This window comes from Protopterus annectens, chromosome 8.part1 (genome assembly GCF_019279795.1).
Source record: "Protopterus annectens isolate FY-2018-M chromosome 8.part1, PAN1.0, whole genome shotgun sequence".
Taxonomy (NCBI): Eukaryota; Metazoa; Chordata; order Ceratodontiformes; family Protopteridae; genus Protopterus; species Protopterus annectens.
Genome location: NC_056742.1, coordinates 80,635,677 through 80,654,313, shown reverse-complemented (window position 1 = coordinate 80,654,313; position 18,637 = coordinate 80,635,677).

Genomic DNA, 18,637 nt, shown 5'->3' with positions numbered 1-18,637 from the left:
GGGCTTCCAAGTTCACAGCCCTCTCATCTGCAGCTGTACAGGAGATAAGAAAAAAACATTTATGCATACCTATCCATCACATACACAGGCTGGACTTTGGAGAACACTTATTTTGACTAATACTTACACACGACTGGAGCATTCCCCACCCAGGCATCTTGGACCCACTGGTCCAAAAGGTTCCTCTTTCTTCGCTTCAAATCAGCAAAGTGGTGCCGGACCTGCTCACCAGTCTGAGGGATGCCAGTGGCAGTGGTAAGATCTCAGGCAAGATGGTCCCAGACCTCCGCTTTGTATTGGGAGCCCTGGTACTGGTCCTGCGGCAGTCACCCTTCATGGTCTTTAATGAGGAGTCCGACCATGACCCTGGACTCCTGAATGCCCTAGCGCTGCACCCAAAAGCGCACACCTTCACCTACACCAGCCATAGTGCCTACAGTGGGGAGCTACAACTGGTTATGAGCTGTATTCCCACCTGCAAGGTTTAAATCGCACTAATTTCCTGTCATTTACTGTGATTGGACAGTTTGGAAACTGCTGAGCTAAGCTAAGCACCAGGCAAATCTGCTTAGCTAAGATAACTATTGCTTAAAGGGGTAGATTCTTAGCCCTGCTTATCAGTGCGCAAATCCACTTAGCTATGCTAATTCTTGCTTAAAGTTTAAATTTCACTGACAACTCACATTTGGAGCTGCTACACTACCCTGGTTAACATATACATAATATTTACTACTTATTTATAAAAAATACATTTTAGTTGTGTTTCACTTATGAAAATATATGGACTGCATGCTAGGTAAACGTGCTAACCACTACACTTTTCCACTTTCACTATTCTGACTGTATATTTCTCTTTAGCTTCTTTTGATGTTTGAACTCTGCTATGTATAGTTGTGCGATGGGCACACCAACTCAGCTACAGTTAAACTTTATTGGTTTAATAAAAAAAAAAGATTTTGAGGATTTAAATGAAATTTAACTTTTTCTCACTTTACTAATATGCCTGCTGTAATAGGGGAACAAGGGCACAACACTAGGGACAATTTTAGCGCTTTAAGTAATGGGTGACTGGAATGACTGCAGCGGGGGGCTGCTGTGTGTGTAGGGCGAGGCCCCTGATCCATTAACCTGCTTAGGGCCCTATTTGACCATGATCTGGCTCTGCAGTGGATATTAAATGTAGGGCCAGAGAAGACTGTACAAAAGTGTGAGAAGAATATACAAGAATTCTTAAGGGAAGAGGTTTTTAGCAAAGGTAGTTGAATTTTTAAGAGGCAGTTTAAAGCACTGTTACTTTCAGGTCTACATATAACACAAGGGTAGTTTGCAAGAGGCAAAATTAGTACTTCTGAACAAAGACTCTGAAGCATTCACTTGGCAGGGGTTCTAGGTCATTCATTATAAACAGTGAATAAAGACAACAAAAATGAACGAGTAATCCTTTTAGACCAGTATGTAAATGACCACTCAAGCAGTGCATGGTTTTCTGTGGCAGTGTTTGTCTTCAAAGCTCTGATCTAATTAAATAAGGTAAGACTGGACAAGAATGTTCCTGCAGCAGTCACTGACGTCATCAAGAACTTCAGTGGTATTTTGAAAGATAAGCATAGAAAGAACCACGTACATAACACAGTATAGGATGTGTTAGTAAAAAAGCAGATGTTAGAAGTTGTTAGTAAGAAGGAAATATACTTGGGCGAAATATTTCTTTGTTCTCTGTTATTATCTATATAAGATGGCTGTCAATAATGATCATATACTCTGAAAAAAATGAGCTATAAAGCTAATTAGTAATTGAATAAGAACTTTTCCTCTAGCCTATCATATCTGAAGGTACAATACCTTCTTATAATAAAAGGATGATAAGCAGCATACCTCTCAACCTCTTAGAGCAAGAAATCTGGATAAAGCCATAAATAAAAGAGGGACAAAGGCCCAAAAATAGGGACATTTTTAAAAATATTGTTCTTACAAACTTTGAAAGTTGATCGAATAACAGGTTTTACATTGACTTGGATTTTCTAAAGAGTATGAAGTCTGAAACTCAAATGTCTGTCATTATTTTCTAATTTCAATCTTTAAAAATTTGCCATTAATTTTCCAGAAAAAAACACAGTTTTATGAAAAAGTGACCAAAAATATGAAGCAAAAATCTGGACATTCTGCGAAAATCTGTACAGTTAAGAGGTATGACAGGCAAGAGTCAAGAATCTGTGATTTACAGAACTTCCAAAAAAGCCAATTCATAAAATGAGATTGCTGAAGTTTCTAATTAAAAGTTTTGATATAAAATGTCAGAGCTTATATGACACATTTAGGGGAAAAATAACATTTTTATATGTGTTTTAATATTGCAAACAGGAAATTACAGAGTCTGGATAACTTATCCTATTTTCCACTAGAGGGCATAATTATACAGAACACTACACATACTAGGTAAACAAAGTGAAAGCTATTTCATAAGAATCTAATGCTGTTCCTAAAAAGAGGAGCACTGGAAAATGGATGAATGCATGAATGAATGAATGAATGAATGAATGAATGAACAAGTGGTCTGTAAAACTCAGCAACTATTTGTTTTATTTTTGCTACGAGTATGTGTAGGTGAGAAAATAAATTATGCAGGCACCCACTAAATCTATTTGAGAAAAGTGCTGAAAGATTGTAAAGTTTCTAGTTTTTACAATACTGCTATCTGCTTATAGAATAGCATTTCAACACATTTACTTACAAACTGCCTGAGAAGAGTAAGATACCAAAATAAACTATTTCCAGGACAGAATGCTTAATTTCACAGTGTTTATAGCTGGGTGAAAATTGACTTGCTAGAATGTACAGTTTTGGAAGTTTCAGACTTCATATCATTCAAAAAATGTGTGCTAACACAAATCCTGTTATTCTAGCAATTTTCTAAGTTTATAAGAGCAATATATAAAATCTGCCCCTCAGAGGCTTACTAATGCGGGGACAGAGGGGGGTGGTCTGCCCTTGGTTCAACCTTACCTTTAAGTTTTTTTGTGTTTTAATTTAAATGTGAAAATCTTAAATTAAAACTAGAGCTGGATCCTTTAAGGGCCTTCTTCTTCTTTAAGCATGCCCTCTGTCCGTGTGTCCCTTTGTATGTCAATGCACACACCTGTTGCTTACTCATTTTCCATGTCCGGCGTGGAATTTGAATATGAGACATTCTTGGTGCTACAATCATTGTGTTTGGGAGTGTGAAATGCCCTAGTTAGGGATGGCATGTTAGTTAATTTCCTTAGGTGCAAACCTTGTACCTTAGTTACACAAGACAGCCTGAATCCTCTACACTAAATACCAAACTTGTAAGACAATTAGTTTTGGTGCATTTTCAAGGAATTGAGTTTCAGGCAGGTTAGTTAAATTTCTTAGGTGCAAACTTTGTACCTTTGTTACAGGAGACAACCTGAATCCTCTACACTAAATACCAAACTAGTAAGACAATTAGTTTTGGTGCATTTTCAAGAAATTGAATTTCAGTGCATTTTCAAGGAATTGTAAGCTTCATTGCATTTTTAAGGAATTGTGAGCTTCAAGGGGAGAGAAGATTACTGCTACTTATGCTAAGTCTGTTTCCAATGTGCAACTGCTGAGTTTAGCAAATGGGCATAGCATAACAGGTAGAGCACTTGCTTTTGATACACAAAGCTGTGGGTTCTACTCCCACAACATATAGTTCATAGGTTCATACTAGGCTATCTGCCCTAGGGCATTTATAAGCCTAGCCAGAGTGTGTTTGGCTTTCGCCACCCATTTTAAATGAATTTTGCTATGCCCTTTTTCGAGGTTAGTATACTGTGCCTCTGTCTAACAGTGACACAGAAGTGATACCCGGGGTAAACCTACTATCTCCCATCCACTCATCAAGATTCCTCTTGAAGAGAGTCAATGAGGGACTCTGCCTAACCTGGACTGGGATTTTATTCCAGAGTGAAGGGAGTCTCTGGGTTATGAATCTGTCCCTCCAGCATGTCCTATTTATTTCAGTGCTGAGGTTCAAGTCTCTCAAGCGCGTAGCTCGATGGGACTTGGATTTTCTGAGGTGCAGCATGTCCATTAATTCCGGGTTGGACATGGCCTTATACGTCAGGCACAGATTGCCTCTGAGCAGGCGGTATGCCACTGAGTAGAGCTGGAGTTTCTTTAACCAGGCAGCATATGGCATCTGTTTGAGCCCTTTGATCCTCTTGGTGAGGTACTTTTGGGGTCTTTCCAGTTGCTGCAGGTGTCTGGTAAGGTACATCCCAAAAGGGGCATTGTACTCAATTATGGGCCTGATGAGGGATGAGTAAAGAGGTACGATGACCTCCCCTGATCTAGATGTGAATCCCTTCATGATTAGGTGGGCTATATAAAATGTTTTTCTAACCACTTTGGCCACGTGGTTGTCAAATGAGAGATTGCTATCAACTTGGGTCCCCAGGTCCCTAATTACTTCTTCCGTACTTAATGGATTACCACCTATGTGGTAATTTGTGGGCACTTTGTTTTTGCCAAAGAGGATGACTATACACTTTTTGGCATTTAGCTTGAGGCCATGGCTCTGGCACCAGTTGTCTGTTTCTATGAGGCCCTTTTGTAGGATGCTTGTGTCAGCTGAAGAGTCAATTATGGTGCCCAGTTTGCAGTCATCTGCTAACCTGGTCAGCCACAGTCCTTCCGTGTTAGCCTGTACCTCCGAGAAATATATACCGAACAAGAGAGGTCCCAGGACTGAGCCTTGTGGGATGCCACTTGTAACTGGTTTGGAGTCTGACATGGCTCCAGCAATTCTAACCATGTGGGTTCTGTCCTTGAGCCAATTTGCAACCCATCTAGTGACATAGGGGTTTATATTTAAGCTGGTGAGCTTATCTATAATGCCCGAGTGAGGTATTGTATCAAAGGCTTTTGCAAGGTCCAGGTAGGCTGTGTGGACCACCTTCCCCTCGTCAATGGCCTTGGTGACTGTTTCAAAGAAATCAACCAGGTTTAAGAGGCAGGATCTGCCCTTAACAAAGCCAAACTGGGTAGGATCCAGTGTCTGTAGGTCCCCAATATCTTTATTTATGAGGTCCATGATGATCCTTTCCATAGCTTTGCAGACCAAGCTAGTCGGGCTTATAGGGCGATAGTTTCCAGGATCCGTTGAGGCACCGCCTTTGTGGATAGGGACCACTGTTGCTGTACGCCACTCTTTGGGTACATATCCTGTAGTAAGGCTGAGAATGAACAGTAGTTTTATGTTTGGGTTTAGTTCTTCTTGGAGTTCATGTAGGACACAGCCCAGGACACCGCGTCTGGTCCCATTGATGCTGTGTTTTTTGCTTTGGAGAGGGCGGCTCTTACCTGAGCATCTGAGATGTCAGGGGGGCAGCACTCTGCTGGGATAGATATTTGCCCTTTTGGTGGGGAAGGGGGGGAGAAGTCTGCGCTGAACCTGTCAGCTAGGATGTTGGCAATGTCTGTGGGTTCGGTGTATTTTTTGTCATTTTGGACTACTTCTGAGCATATCTGGAAATTCCCATCCAGGTTCCTAACATAACTAAAGAAAGCCTTGTGATTATCCTTAGTGTCCTGCGCAATATTTCTCTTGAAGCTGGCCTTAGACGATTTTATGAGTGCCCGTAGTTTTTTGCTAATACTGATCAGAGATGCCTTCCCTTTTTGGGATTTTGCTCTATCATGTAGTAGCTTCCTCCTTCTATTGTATAGATTATTTATGGCTGGGGTCCACCAGACAGGACGCCTAACTTTGGAGGATTGGGTCTTGGTTTTATTTGGGATTGCATGATCCATGCATTCCTGAAGGTGTTCATAGAATGCATTTATAAAGGATTCTGCAGTCTGGGCCATATTTTCTACAGGCCCGGGGGCTTTGAAGGATTCCACCTTGGTTTTGAGAAGTGTGAAATTTGCTTTAGAGAAGTTTTTCACTGTGGTTTTCTGGGCAGGGGCTGGGGTCGGGATGTGAATATCTAGTGAGATTAGTTTATGGTCTGATCTTACCAGTGAGGGATACACTTCTGGTCTGGAGCATGGAGTCCCCATGTTGGTGATGATCCGGTCCAGTATGTTTTCCCCTCTTGTGGGAGTGGCAACAAGTTGTTCCATAGCGTTTGAGTTTATAAATTCTAGGAACCTTCGGGCTAGGGTGTTGGAGCTAGAGTAATGCTCCCAGTCTATGTTAGGGTAGTTGAAGTCGCCCAATATAATGGTGTTTGGAGAGACCTTCATATTTTCCAGTGTTCTCAGGAAGGCTGAGTGGGGTTCCTGGGTTTGGGAGGGTAGTCTGTAGCAGGCTATAAACTGGAAAGCAGTTTTACCCACTGTTAGTTGCACGTGGATAGTCTCTGATGCTTTGTGCTGTGCCACCAACCTGGAGGTGTGGGTATCTTTGACGAATATTGATACTCCCCCTCCTTTTGTGGTACGGTCCAAGTTTTGGGGCCGAAAAACATGGTATGAGGTATAACCTGGTAGTGCTGGTGTGCTCTCGGGAGCCTTGAACCAGGTTTCTGTTACTGCACAGATATCGATGTTCTCCATGCTAAAGAGAGTTTCGAATGTGTGCATCTTGAGGTTTAGACTTCTAGCGTTGAGTAGCATTACTCTTAGTTTCTTATCCCTTGTGATACCTATGGAGGTGGGTTTGTCTTTTGAGCCTTGCCTAAAAAAGGCACTATGGGGGTGGCAAGAGCCTTTGCCAATATCCGAAAGCCCAGGGGTGACAGGTGCAAGCCGTCTCTAGCGAAGCATCGTGAATTGTCGAGCATGTCATCCCAGGCAGACAGGCATTGGATCCCCTTTGAATGACACCAATTGTTGAAATTGATCATCTTGTCTTCATATTGTAGCATCATTCTTGGTGAGGGTAAGATGCTACTCAAGGTCAGGGTCATACCGGCCTGGGCTACATGCTCAGAGAGCTCCTCTATGTCTCTTTTCATGCAGTCCAGGGAGGTACGTCTCAGGTCATTCACACCAGCATGGACAATGACTGAGTCATATTTGTACTTGTCTTGGAGTGACCTGAGTGCTTGTGTTATGTGGCGGATCCTAGCGCCCGAAAGGCAGCTCACCGTGACCTTCTCCTTGTTCAGCCTGGTGAGCAGGACGTCAGTGTGCCTGACAATGGAGTCACCTATTACAAGTGTATCAGGTGTGTCATGGATGGATTACTGATACTGTGTTGTACTAGAATGAGAGTGTTGCAGTCCTGAGTATGCCCTCCTTTGGATGAGATACCTAGTAACTCTGAACCTGCCGGTTTGCTATCCATTCCTTCCTTCAATTTTACCAGCTTACCATTTTTTAATGTAACATAGGCAATTTATTCTTCATGGGGAGCAGGCTCAATATTTGTAGTTGTTTGCTAGCCGCAACCTCTTCATTTAATTACAGATTCTTTTTAGTGTGAAATTATTTAGATGACTTTTTACTTCTGCAAAGATTGTACATTTTGACTGGTATTGGTGGATTGTAATTACAGAAGTCTGTGTGGTCTTTCATGGTTGAAATGTTCTGAAATGGGCAGTTTTGCCGTTAATGAGTCATACATTTTTTTACATTGCTTACTGGAAAAATGTTCAAAATTACAAATTTTAAATATACTTTTAACAAGTAGTGCTGTATTATATTTAATGCAATCAGTAAGGTGAATCAAAGAACACATGCATATGTGCATGGTCCTAAAATATGTGCAAGGGACCTATTGTTGAAAATCTGCCCAAAGGTAAACTTTATCTGCCTGGCCAGATGCATTTTCTTTGAATGTGGGTTTCAATGCTGTTTCAATGCATGTGAGTTCCAATGTGAAGTTTACCGTTAATGCTAAGTCTGTTTTCATTGTGAGACTGTATTGTTTTGTTTAGCAAATGTCTATCAGCGTTTGTGCCAAAAATTTGAAAAAAGTTTTAAATTAAATCCAAATATCTGTAATTATTGTTGAAGTAATGAAGAAAATAGTGTGTGTGTGTGTGTGTGTGTGTGTGTGTGTGTGTGTGTGTGTGTGTGTGTGTGTGACTGTAAGTGAGAGTGAGTGAGTCAGAGATAGACGAGACACCACTGAGTGCACCACGAAGTCCCTCAGCATATGCAGTCCATTCATTAGACATTAAAAAGTTACAAAACTCTTAATGTTTACCATTATTGACTCACTTTAACAATCAGTGAGTCAAAGAAGCAAAACCACAGACAGTAAAGGGGGTGGGGCAAACAGTTGCAGTGCTTGCATTTTGTGTGTGTGTGTTTCATTCATTTGCTCACAAGAAGAAATATTAGGATAAACAAAGTGGCTAACTGCTGTGTGCGCATGTATGTGTGTGTGTGTGTGTGTGTGTGTGTGTGTGTGTGTGTGTGTGTGTGTGTGTGTGTGTGTGTGTGTGTGTGTGTGTGTGTTTCCAGCAATGTTTGTGTGTTTGGAGCCTGATATATTACCTTGCCTAGAAGTAGAACCCTATTTGACCATGATCTGGCTCTGAAGTAAACACTTTGTTTCTTCCACTTGTGTGCATCTGTGTGTCCATGTATTCTTGCATGTATATGTGGTTCAGGATTTGGGAAACTCAGAAGGAACTACAGAGAAGATTGGAGAGAACTGCAGTTATTTTTAAAATTAACAGCAGCCTTCTAGTTTTACAGTAGTACAATGCAGTAGAGAGTTTTGCAAAGTTTTTTTTTTTTGTTTAACTGAACCCGGCGAACTGGATTAATATTAGCAAGTGAATCCACCAGGCATTGTAGACTACCAGACTTAAGGTAACCAATGTGAATAGAACCAGATTTTCTTTCTTATTTTTGGAGGGGGGGGGTTGTGGTTAGGCTAGTGTGTGCATGTGTGTGTGTGTGTGTGTGTGTGTGTGTGTGTGTGTGTGTGTGTGTGTGTGTGTGTGTGTGTGTGTGTTTGTTTAAATATTTTGAAACTGGATATTTATGTTCTTTTTTTTTGTCATTGTACTCTTCTACTCTCGTTTTGTTTTGGTGGGATGGAAGGTAGCTAGTTGGGCTGTGGATTAAAGTAACTCGCCCTTTCACCTACTCAGCTTAAATTCTGCCATTAAGGCTGGTAAGTGAATATTTGTGTTTATAAATTGAAATATTTTTATCCTTTTTTGTGGGAAGCGTTGGCCAGCTGTGCTGTGGATGAATGTAACTTTTTTAAATTCTACTCTTAAGGTGCACTTGTGTTAATAATTCTGAATATTTATGCTTTTTAGGGGGGGGGGGCATTGGCAGTAATTTTGTCCTTTTCATATTATTTTAAAGGCTGACTCATGTGCATTTGTATGCTATAAACTGATTTTTTTTGAGTGGGGGTGGCTAGCCATGCTATGGGGAACTTACTTATCCTCTTCATTTGGTTAGCCTAAAGTCTGGTATTAAGGACTGGCTAGTGCGCATTTGTGCGAAATAAATTGGAATATTTATGTTTTTTTTCTTGGGAGGGGGTAGCTAGCTGTGTTGTTGATGAAATAACTGCTGCTCAGTTTAAAGTTGGGTATTAAAGGCTAGTGTGCATTTGTATGAAATAAATTGGAATATTGCATGAAACACATTTGAAACTGTCCCCAGTTTTATAGAATGTTCTTGTGTTTGCCTAACATGTTTGTTCTGCAAGTTACTGTCATATTGTTTGCTTAGCTTATAGTCTGCCTTTACTTGACTAGTGTGCATTTGCATGAAATGTGCTGCAATCTTTCTCTCTCTCTCTCTCTCTCTCTCTCTCTCTCTCTCCCCCTCTCTCCGGGTGCTGTATTTGCAAAACCAAGTTGAAACTGTTCCGGATTTTGCAGAATGTCCCTAAGTTTGCTTCATCTTGATCTATTCCTAATAGAATTTGGGGTCGACTGTCCGAAGGAGTTATTTGTTTGGGACAAGCCTTCTTGTAGGATGGGTGACAGGCGATTTGATCTCTGCTTCTTGCTTGTTCCTTGCTGACCATTATTTTGTTTCATTGTATGATTATCACTAAAAACAATTGTCAAAGAGGAAGAGGTGTTAGAAAAAAAAATCTCTGGGGTGGTGTGGGGGTGTTAAAAAAAATGTCTTCTCCGGGTGTCAAATGTGCTAAGTATGCCACTGTGCGTACCTATTCTTGGGCCTTTGTCCTCCCCATTATTTTAGGTTTTGTCCAGATTTCTTGTGCTAAGATGTTTAGAGTTATAACAATGTTACTCCTTCATTTAGCTTATAAACTTTGTCAGATTTTGTACAAATACACTTCTAACTCTCTTGCTATTTTTTTTTCCATGCAGTATGCTTGTCTTATTTAATTGTACACAGATTGAGCAAGATTCATTAACTTCTACACTAAGTGTACAGATCTGTATTCAAGAACATCCCTACCATGTGGTTCGTGCTTTCTAGTCACTCAAAAAGATTACACTAAGTGTACATGGAGTCTACACTTTGTGGTAACCTTTATGAATCCCCCTCAGTATTTAAGGCTGCAATAAAAGCAGTAGAAAAACTAAAATTAGAATGAAGAAGGTATGAATTATGCTTGTGTTGTCTGTTCACTCAGAATGATGTATACTTAGCGTAGGTGTTAATGAATCCCAGGGCTTATCTTTACTACCTGCCAGTATCAATATTATTTTTGTCTGAATATGTTCTGTATGTACTGTGTATTAGCCCTGCGCTGTAAATAAACCCAGACTGCCTTTTATAAATAAGAAATCAGTTGTATATAGGTTTTATGTTTGTAGGTCTGTATATTGTTTGTTATTGTTTTATTCTCTGTTATATTGTTTTCTTGTCTTCATTTGGTTTTGATATAACCCTAATAAAAAGGAATTGAAAAAAAAAAAAAGAAATCAGTCACCCTAATGGAATCTTGGTAAATACACTGGGTACCTAAAGACGTACTGATGGCTTCATGTCAATCTATTGAAAACTGCTATGCATGAACCCCTGAGTTATTGTGATGTCATACAGAAGAAAATACTACTGCTGTTTTATAATATGTTCTCACAAAACATTCTATTATCAAATATCATTTATACTAGCCCTCCCCCAAATATTAGTACAATATGAATATTTTACTACCTGCCCTGGTAGCCCAATATATCACTTGACCTTATGAAATTTATACTTAGGCTCATAGGCTCATAGGTGTGTACTAGGCTAACGGCCATGGAGCCTTTACAAGCCTAGCCCATAGGATTACCATGACATTGTGCCACCCAACATTAGTTCCCAGTGCCTCTGTTGAGTAGAGCCACTGGAGTGATCCCCAGGGTGAAATTTCTATTTCTCATCCACTCATCAAGATTTCTCTTGAAGAGGGCCAGTGAGGTGCTCTGTTTGACATGTATCAGAAGTCTATTCCATAGTATGGGCAGTCTCTGGGTTATGAACCTGTCCCTCCAGCATGTTCTGTTGATTGTGGTAATGAGGTTGAGGTCTCTGGAGTGTGCAGTGCAGAGGGATTGGGATTTGTTTAGATGTAGCATTTCTAACAGAGCTGGGTCAGACATGGCTTTGTAAGTCAAGCAGAGATCGCCTCTAAGTAGGCGATATGAGACAGAGAATAGTTGGAGGTTTTTGAGTCTGTCCATATAGGACAAGTGTTTAAGGCCTAGGATCCTCTTTGTGAGGTACTTTTGCAGCCTCTCCAGTTGTTGCAGGTGTCTAGTGAGGTACATGCCAAATGGGGCATTTTACTCGATGATTGGCCTAATGAGGGAAGAGTAGAGAGAGACAATGACCTCTTTCTTTCTGGATGCAAAACCCTTAGTAATGAGATGTGCCACATAAAAAGACTTTCTCACCACAGTGGCAATGTGGTGGTCAAAAGAGAGGTTGCTGTCAACCTGTGTTCCCAGATTTCTTATAACGCCTTCTATGTTCAGTGGATTACAATTAATGTGGTAATTCACGGGAATCGAGTTTTTCCCAAAGGGGGTGAAGACACATTTTTTGGCATTGAGCTTAAGGCCATGGTTCTGACACCATTCATTGGTCTCAATGAGGCCTTTCTGTAGGATGTCAACATCACTTGTGGAGTTAATAATAGCTCCCAACTTACAATCGCCTGTGAACTTTGTCAGCCAGAGTCCCTTTGTGTTGGCCTGGACTTCAGAGAAGTAGAGACCAAACAGGAGAAGACTAAGGACCAAACACTGTGGGACTCCACTCGTGACTGGTCAGCAGTCTGACTTGGAGTCAGCTACTTTCACACTGTGGGTTCTATCTGTGAGCCAGTTTGCAACCAACCTAGTAATATAGGGGTTGATGCCTAGCTTAGTGAGTTTTTCTATGATTCCTGAGTGGGCAATGGTATCAAAGGCCTTGGCCAGATCAAGGTAGGCTGTATGAACAACCTTGCCTTCATCCACAGCTCTGGTAACTGACTCAAAGAAGTCGACCAAGTTGAGCAGGCATGATCTAACCTTCACAAAACCAAACTGTGTGGGATCCAGAGTTTGGAGATTCCATATATCCTTGTTTATTAGATCCATGATGATATGTTCAATAGCTTTGCATATCCGACTCATCAGATTAATGGGGTGATAGCTCCCAGGGTCTGTAGTCCCTCCTCCTTTGTGGAGAGGGATGACTGTAGCAGTGTGCCATTTGGTAAGGACAAAGCCTGAGGTGAGGCTGTGATTGAACAGGGCACACAGGTGAGGTGCCAGTTCACTCTGTAGTTCATGTAGAACACGGCCAGGGATATTGTCAGGTCCCATACAAGCTGTATTATTGGCCTTGGACAGTGCTGTTTTAACCTGTGCAGCAGTAATACTGGGTGCCTGGCAATCTACTGGTAGTGTGATTAGTCCTTTGTGGGGGGAGAGAGGAGTAAAACTGACACTGAATCTGTCGGCCAGTATATTGGCAATATCTGTTGGCTCGGTATAGGAGGGACCATTGTCCAGTAGCTCAGAGCAAATCTGGGTATTGCCATGGAGATTCTTTACATAACTATATAAGGCCTTGTGGTTGTCTTTACTATCTGCTGCAATTCTGTTTCATAGCTAGCTTCAGAAGATTTGATGAGGGATCTCAACTTTTTGTTGAGGTTGATAAGGGAGTTTTTCCAGTCTTGGGACTTCACCTTGTTCTGCATCAATTATCTCCTTCTGTTGTAGAATTTGTTTATGGCAGGGGACCACCAGATTGTCTTCCTTTTTTTGGAGGAGAGCGTCTTGGTTCTATTGGGTATGGTGATATCCATGCATTTGTGTACATGTTCGTACAGTGCATTGGTGTATGATTCGGTGGTTATGCAACTATTCTCTATTTGCATGGGTGCCGTGAAGTTAGCCACCTTTGTTTTCAGGAGAACAACGTTAGCTTTGGAGAAGTTTTTCATGGTGGTTACCTTTGCGGGGGTGGGGTGGAAGGGATGTGGATTTCCAAGGTGATTAGTTTGTGGTCGGGTCTAACCAGGGAGGAGTTAACTATTGGTGTAGAGCAACAGTAGCCCATGTTAGTAATGACCAGGTCAACAGTGTTGCTACCTCTAGTGGGGGTAAGCCCGAGCTGTTCCAAGGCATTGGAATTAATGAATTCCAGGAAATGTTGGGCAAGTGTATTTGTACATGAATAGTTTTCCCAGTTAATGGAGGAGTAGTTGAAGTCACCCAGTATGAGATTGTTAGGTTGGACCCTAATATTCTCCATGGTGCTTAGGAACGTGGAGTGTGAGTCTTGGGACATGGTTGGGGACCTATAGCAGGGTACAACCTGAATCACTGTCTTACCCAATGTTAGCTGCACCTGAAGTATCTCTGATGTGTTATGTTTGGCCACCAGTGTGGAGGTGCGCGCATCCTTTATGAATATGGAAACACCACCACTTATCTTTTATTACACAAATATTTTACTATGTGTTCCTACACTGCCCCATGCTAATGTCAAACATTTTACATTCTGTCATAATTGTCATGTATACTATGTCATACAACATCAAGAAGCATATAATAATGCTGATATGGTGAGTGGTATAGTGAAATGACACATTAACCAAATATGTTCTGAGGCTTGACAGCAGAGGCAGAGGTCCTCATTGCCTCTGAAAATGTTATTGATCAATCCTTATTCTGTGAGGGTACTGTTATCATTAGAAAATAGGCTGCCTATGAAGAACATTCTGTAAAATTGAAATATTAAGTTAAATATTTAATATAATAATCTGAGCCCAAGTAGTCCTGCTAACACAATATTTTGGTACAGTTTAAGTGTGAATTGATAAACATATGCTTGCTTCATTATACTCTGTCATGTTTCCACAGAAAATTACTTTAATTGGTATTTTGTTAGATAAATAGGCAAGGTGACTGTGAAAGAAAACATTTATGTCTATGAAACTCGTTATTTTGATTCATGGACAAAAGCTAAGAGGACATGGAGAAGATGCTGGAGGAACTTTCATTAGTTTCCTTGGCTAGCAAGACTCTGTGCTTAGCCCCTCAATGCTATCAAGGGACAGATTCAATGAGAAGACGTTTTTACACACAATGGACAAGCTCACAACTTACAAAAAACAATTAGCAAATTGATTAAATAATGATTTTAAAGGAATATTTGTATATATAGCGTTGTCACCTCACAGTAAGACGCTCCCCAGGATTCACGAAGCCTCCGTGTAAGAGTTATAACTCTTACACGGAGGCTGCAGTTAAACTGAGTGATGTCAGCATGCTCTGCATATTCATGAGAGCATGCTGAATCACATCCAAGTCGAACACGGCCGTGTAAGACAGTAGGGGGCGTGTCCGTAGGCTGAGCCCTGCAAGCGGACACGCCCCCAGAAGTCTAAAAGTGTCCAAAGTATACACCCACAACAGAGTCCACGGAAATGTGAATAAACACAACACAACACATGCCCCTACAGACTATTAAACATAAAAGAAATATCAATGTACATTTAATATTTTTTTTAAATTGTAAAGATGTTTAACTGTGAGTGCTTCGTGTCTTGTGGCGTGCCCGTAGCGCAGCTACAGTTAGCAGTCAGCGTGAAAGCAGATAAGAACTACATATGCAAAATAAGCCAGAAAGCAATAGCGAAGCGGTAGAGATGCCGGCTGCAGAGCAGGCATCCATGGTTCGAGCCCCCACAACACAAATTTTTTTTTTCTCAAAATAAGCATGAAACAAGTCCCTGACACATATATGTACACATAAAACCAGAATCTATGTAAAATGCAATGTAATAGCCTATTTATATTGAATAAATGTGAGCCAAGAAATGAATATAAACTGCCTTATGTGCCCATAGCTGAGCTACAGTTCAACAGAGTGAGATTATGTGCCCGTAGATAAGCATAGGTTTAACTGGTGCAAAATGAGTGCCTGTAGCCGAGCAGTGGTTTACCACGCTAATTATATGTGCCCCTAATTGCGCTAAGCGGCATATTTGTGCCAATAGCCAAATAAGTGTTAAACCGGCGTATCCCATTTGCGCGGAGCTGCGCACCGCGCAAACGAGCTAACCGACGGGCAACAGTGAGCAAGCCATATCCAAAATGCCTTTACACAGACACACCCCTCAACATGTCTAGACAGTCCTGAAAAAAAAAAGGAGTGGCCAGGTTCGAACCCAGGATACTATACACCATAGTCAAGGTACAGAACCACTAAGCCATGACAGCAGTTCATAGAAATGCAATATCAGCTCATATATAGGAATGAATACAAACTACAGCATGACAATGCAGGTTTACTGAAGTTGATACAATTCCAAACTGGCCAATCACAGATATGTGGGAAAAAGCGGACTATATAAGCCCCATAGGCGGAATACACAGCATAAGCGATTGTAGAACAGACCTGCAGTTAGAATGTCAGGTGTAGGTGAGGGTAGTCACTTCCGGCGCAGAGGTGGGGTGTTGAGGAGTCCAGGTACATGGCCTGGCTCCTAGTCCATAACCATGAGGCCCAACTCATGCAGGGCCAGGTCCTTTGGGGAGCGTACAAGGCTGAGGCGTGGGACCAGTTGGCTCATGAACTCACCAGTGCCACAGGAATTCCTAGGACAGGTGAGCAGGTCCATCACCACCATGCGGACCTGAAGAGGCGTAAGCAGGACCAACTGAACCGTTGGATCCAGGAGGCCCGGCAATCACCCAACGCCCCACCACTGAGTAAGTATAAATTAATTATGTTTGTAGAAAGTTAAACTACCTGAAATCATGGAGATGTGTATTCCAATATTACTTCATTTATATTACAGCTGCAGGTGTCCGTTCTGCGAACCGCAGAGCCTATGCTGATAGGCTGGTGCGGTTGCGCCACCAGGCAGGTCAGTAATCCACTACTAGTAACTGTAAAGATATATAAATGTATGACAGTTAGCATAAGAGTGCAGTGTAGCCAGGAAGGAATTAAATCTGCAACTCACAGAGTGTGAAAGTTTATGCAAGTATTGCCTGATTACAACAGTTCCCAGCCTGTAAGATGAAACTAATCATGAGACTGTCCAACACATATTTGTAAATAAAACTGCCCTGCCTGTAAGAAAATAGTACACAAACAGCAGCAGCAGGTAAAGTATAGCTGCAGAAGAGGATGAATCCACCTGTGTGAGATGTATACTTGTGGAAGTACTGAAACATGACAGAAGTGAGAGTGCTGGAAAGAACTGCAATAATTTCTGTTAAAACATGTCAATAAAGCCTAGAAGTACCAGTCTGAATAGTAACATGAAAGCAAGTGAGAGAGTGTGAGAAAGTGTCAGGAATACAGCACTACAGTAGTAATAACCCCTGAATAAAGTATACTGCAGTCAGGACATAATTAAATGCATGTGAGACCCAAAACCAAACAGAAACATCTGTTCAAAGTGTTGCTGCATGTGGAATGTGTACACCAAAATCTGGATATTCTGCTCCCAGTCTGAAATATGCAGATAGGATGACTGTCTGATATCCCAAACATCAACACCTGTCTACAGTTATACAAAGAACAGTTAACAGGAGATGTATCTGCACAAATTTCGATATGACTTGTGTATGAACAGCAATAAAATGTAGACTCATGTTGCAGTAACAGTCCCATTTGCAAGGTTAAGTAGTTAACATATAGGACACTGTAGTCAGAACAGTAGTGTGTATATAACTGTAGCTATTATAAATGTACAGCATATGTGGTTGTATTCGAAGGTGTTAATAATATGTCTGATTTACCCCACCCTCTAACCATCTATAACCCATTCCACGGGAAAATGGTATGTGCAATCACAATTACCACCCCTGGACATCTGTCCTGTTGGGTCATATATATTTGCATGTCTGTTGATGCATCCGCCCTGTTCATACATCCACACCCGATGGCCTGTTGCCATCAACCAACCCTGCATGTTGTTGGACTGTGTATTACTGTTGAAATTATGCATGTGCTATGCAACGCTGTTTAATGGTGTGAATAACTGGTTGTGTGGTTAATGGGAATACTAATGCATGCTGTTAAAACTAACTGTGAATGGTATTTATATGTCACTAACCCAAACTGTTATGACATAATGCAAAACATAGACCGACAGGGAAGGCGGGTTCAGCGGACCCACCTCTCCCACCTCAGCTGGCGAGTGCACCTGGCACTAGTGCCGAGTCGGACCCTCCTCCGGTGGCCCTGTGCCACCTGCGGGTGGAAGCGCTGCAGGGGACGGGGCTCGCCCCCCCTCTGCAAGTGTGGCCAGAGGAGATCCACCACTCACCCTCCGTAGCGTCCGGACTGTGGTGCGTGGGAGATTCGGGACTCTGTCCTCGAGCCCCTCGCCAGCTCGAGGCACGGGTGGCGCAACTAATGGGCTTGCCCGTTGCCCGCCTACACAGCCCCCAGCACAGCCCGTCCTGGGCAGTGAAGGAACAGTGGCAACTGCCTATGGGTGGGGATATCAGTTCCACTGTTGCCATCTGTGGGCTCATGGGCTCTGGACATCCCAACCTCCGTCCCGTCATTTGTGTAACCCCCACATGTCATACACCGCCCCTGTATGCGTCTTGTTTGTCTTGTCTGTTAACCTACCCAACCTACCTCCCCAGCTGTACCGACTACCTTCACCTGACATACCACTCTCACCTGAAAAAAAAAAAAGGGCACTCTGTACCCACAAAAATTACGCCCCATACATAGCTGCCCATTCCGCACACATGTCTACTGGACATGGAACCCATCAATTCAATTGGCTGTACAACAGGTATTATTGTTGTCCTGACACCTCTCTCAGGGGTGGAAGGTTTCAAATGTCACACCAAATTACATACATATGCACAGCTGTTGCTGCTGAAGAAATGGGCAGCTATGGGCCTTACCTACATCCCTCCTGCACATCCCAAGCTTGTTTCCCTACTGTCTTACCCTCTTTGTGACCCCTTTTTCACCACTTTCCTGTCCCCCGTTTTCTTTTCTTTCAAAGAAAATAGCGCGGGTGTCGCAAGAGTAAGCACGTTTAAGCGGTTGTAGCGGGTGTGCTGCGTGTGAGCTAACCGCCAGTGCGCATGCGTGAGCTCCGCGCAAACCAGCGCTAACCCGGTTACAACTGCTTAAAAGTGCCTTAGTCACTTTGATTGACAGGTCCCGTACTCAGTTCAAAAGAAAAATAAAATCCCACTGTGAGTCCCGAACCCAGGAACTTGGCAACTATAGTCTGCATGTCTTACCACTAAGCCATGACTCTTACATAGAA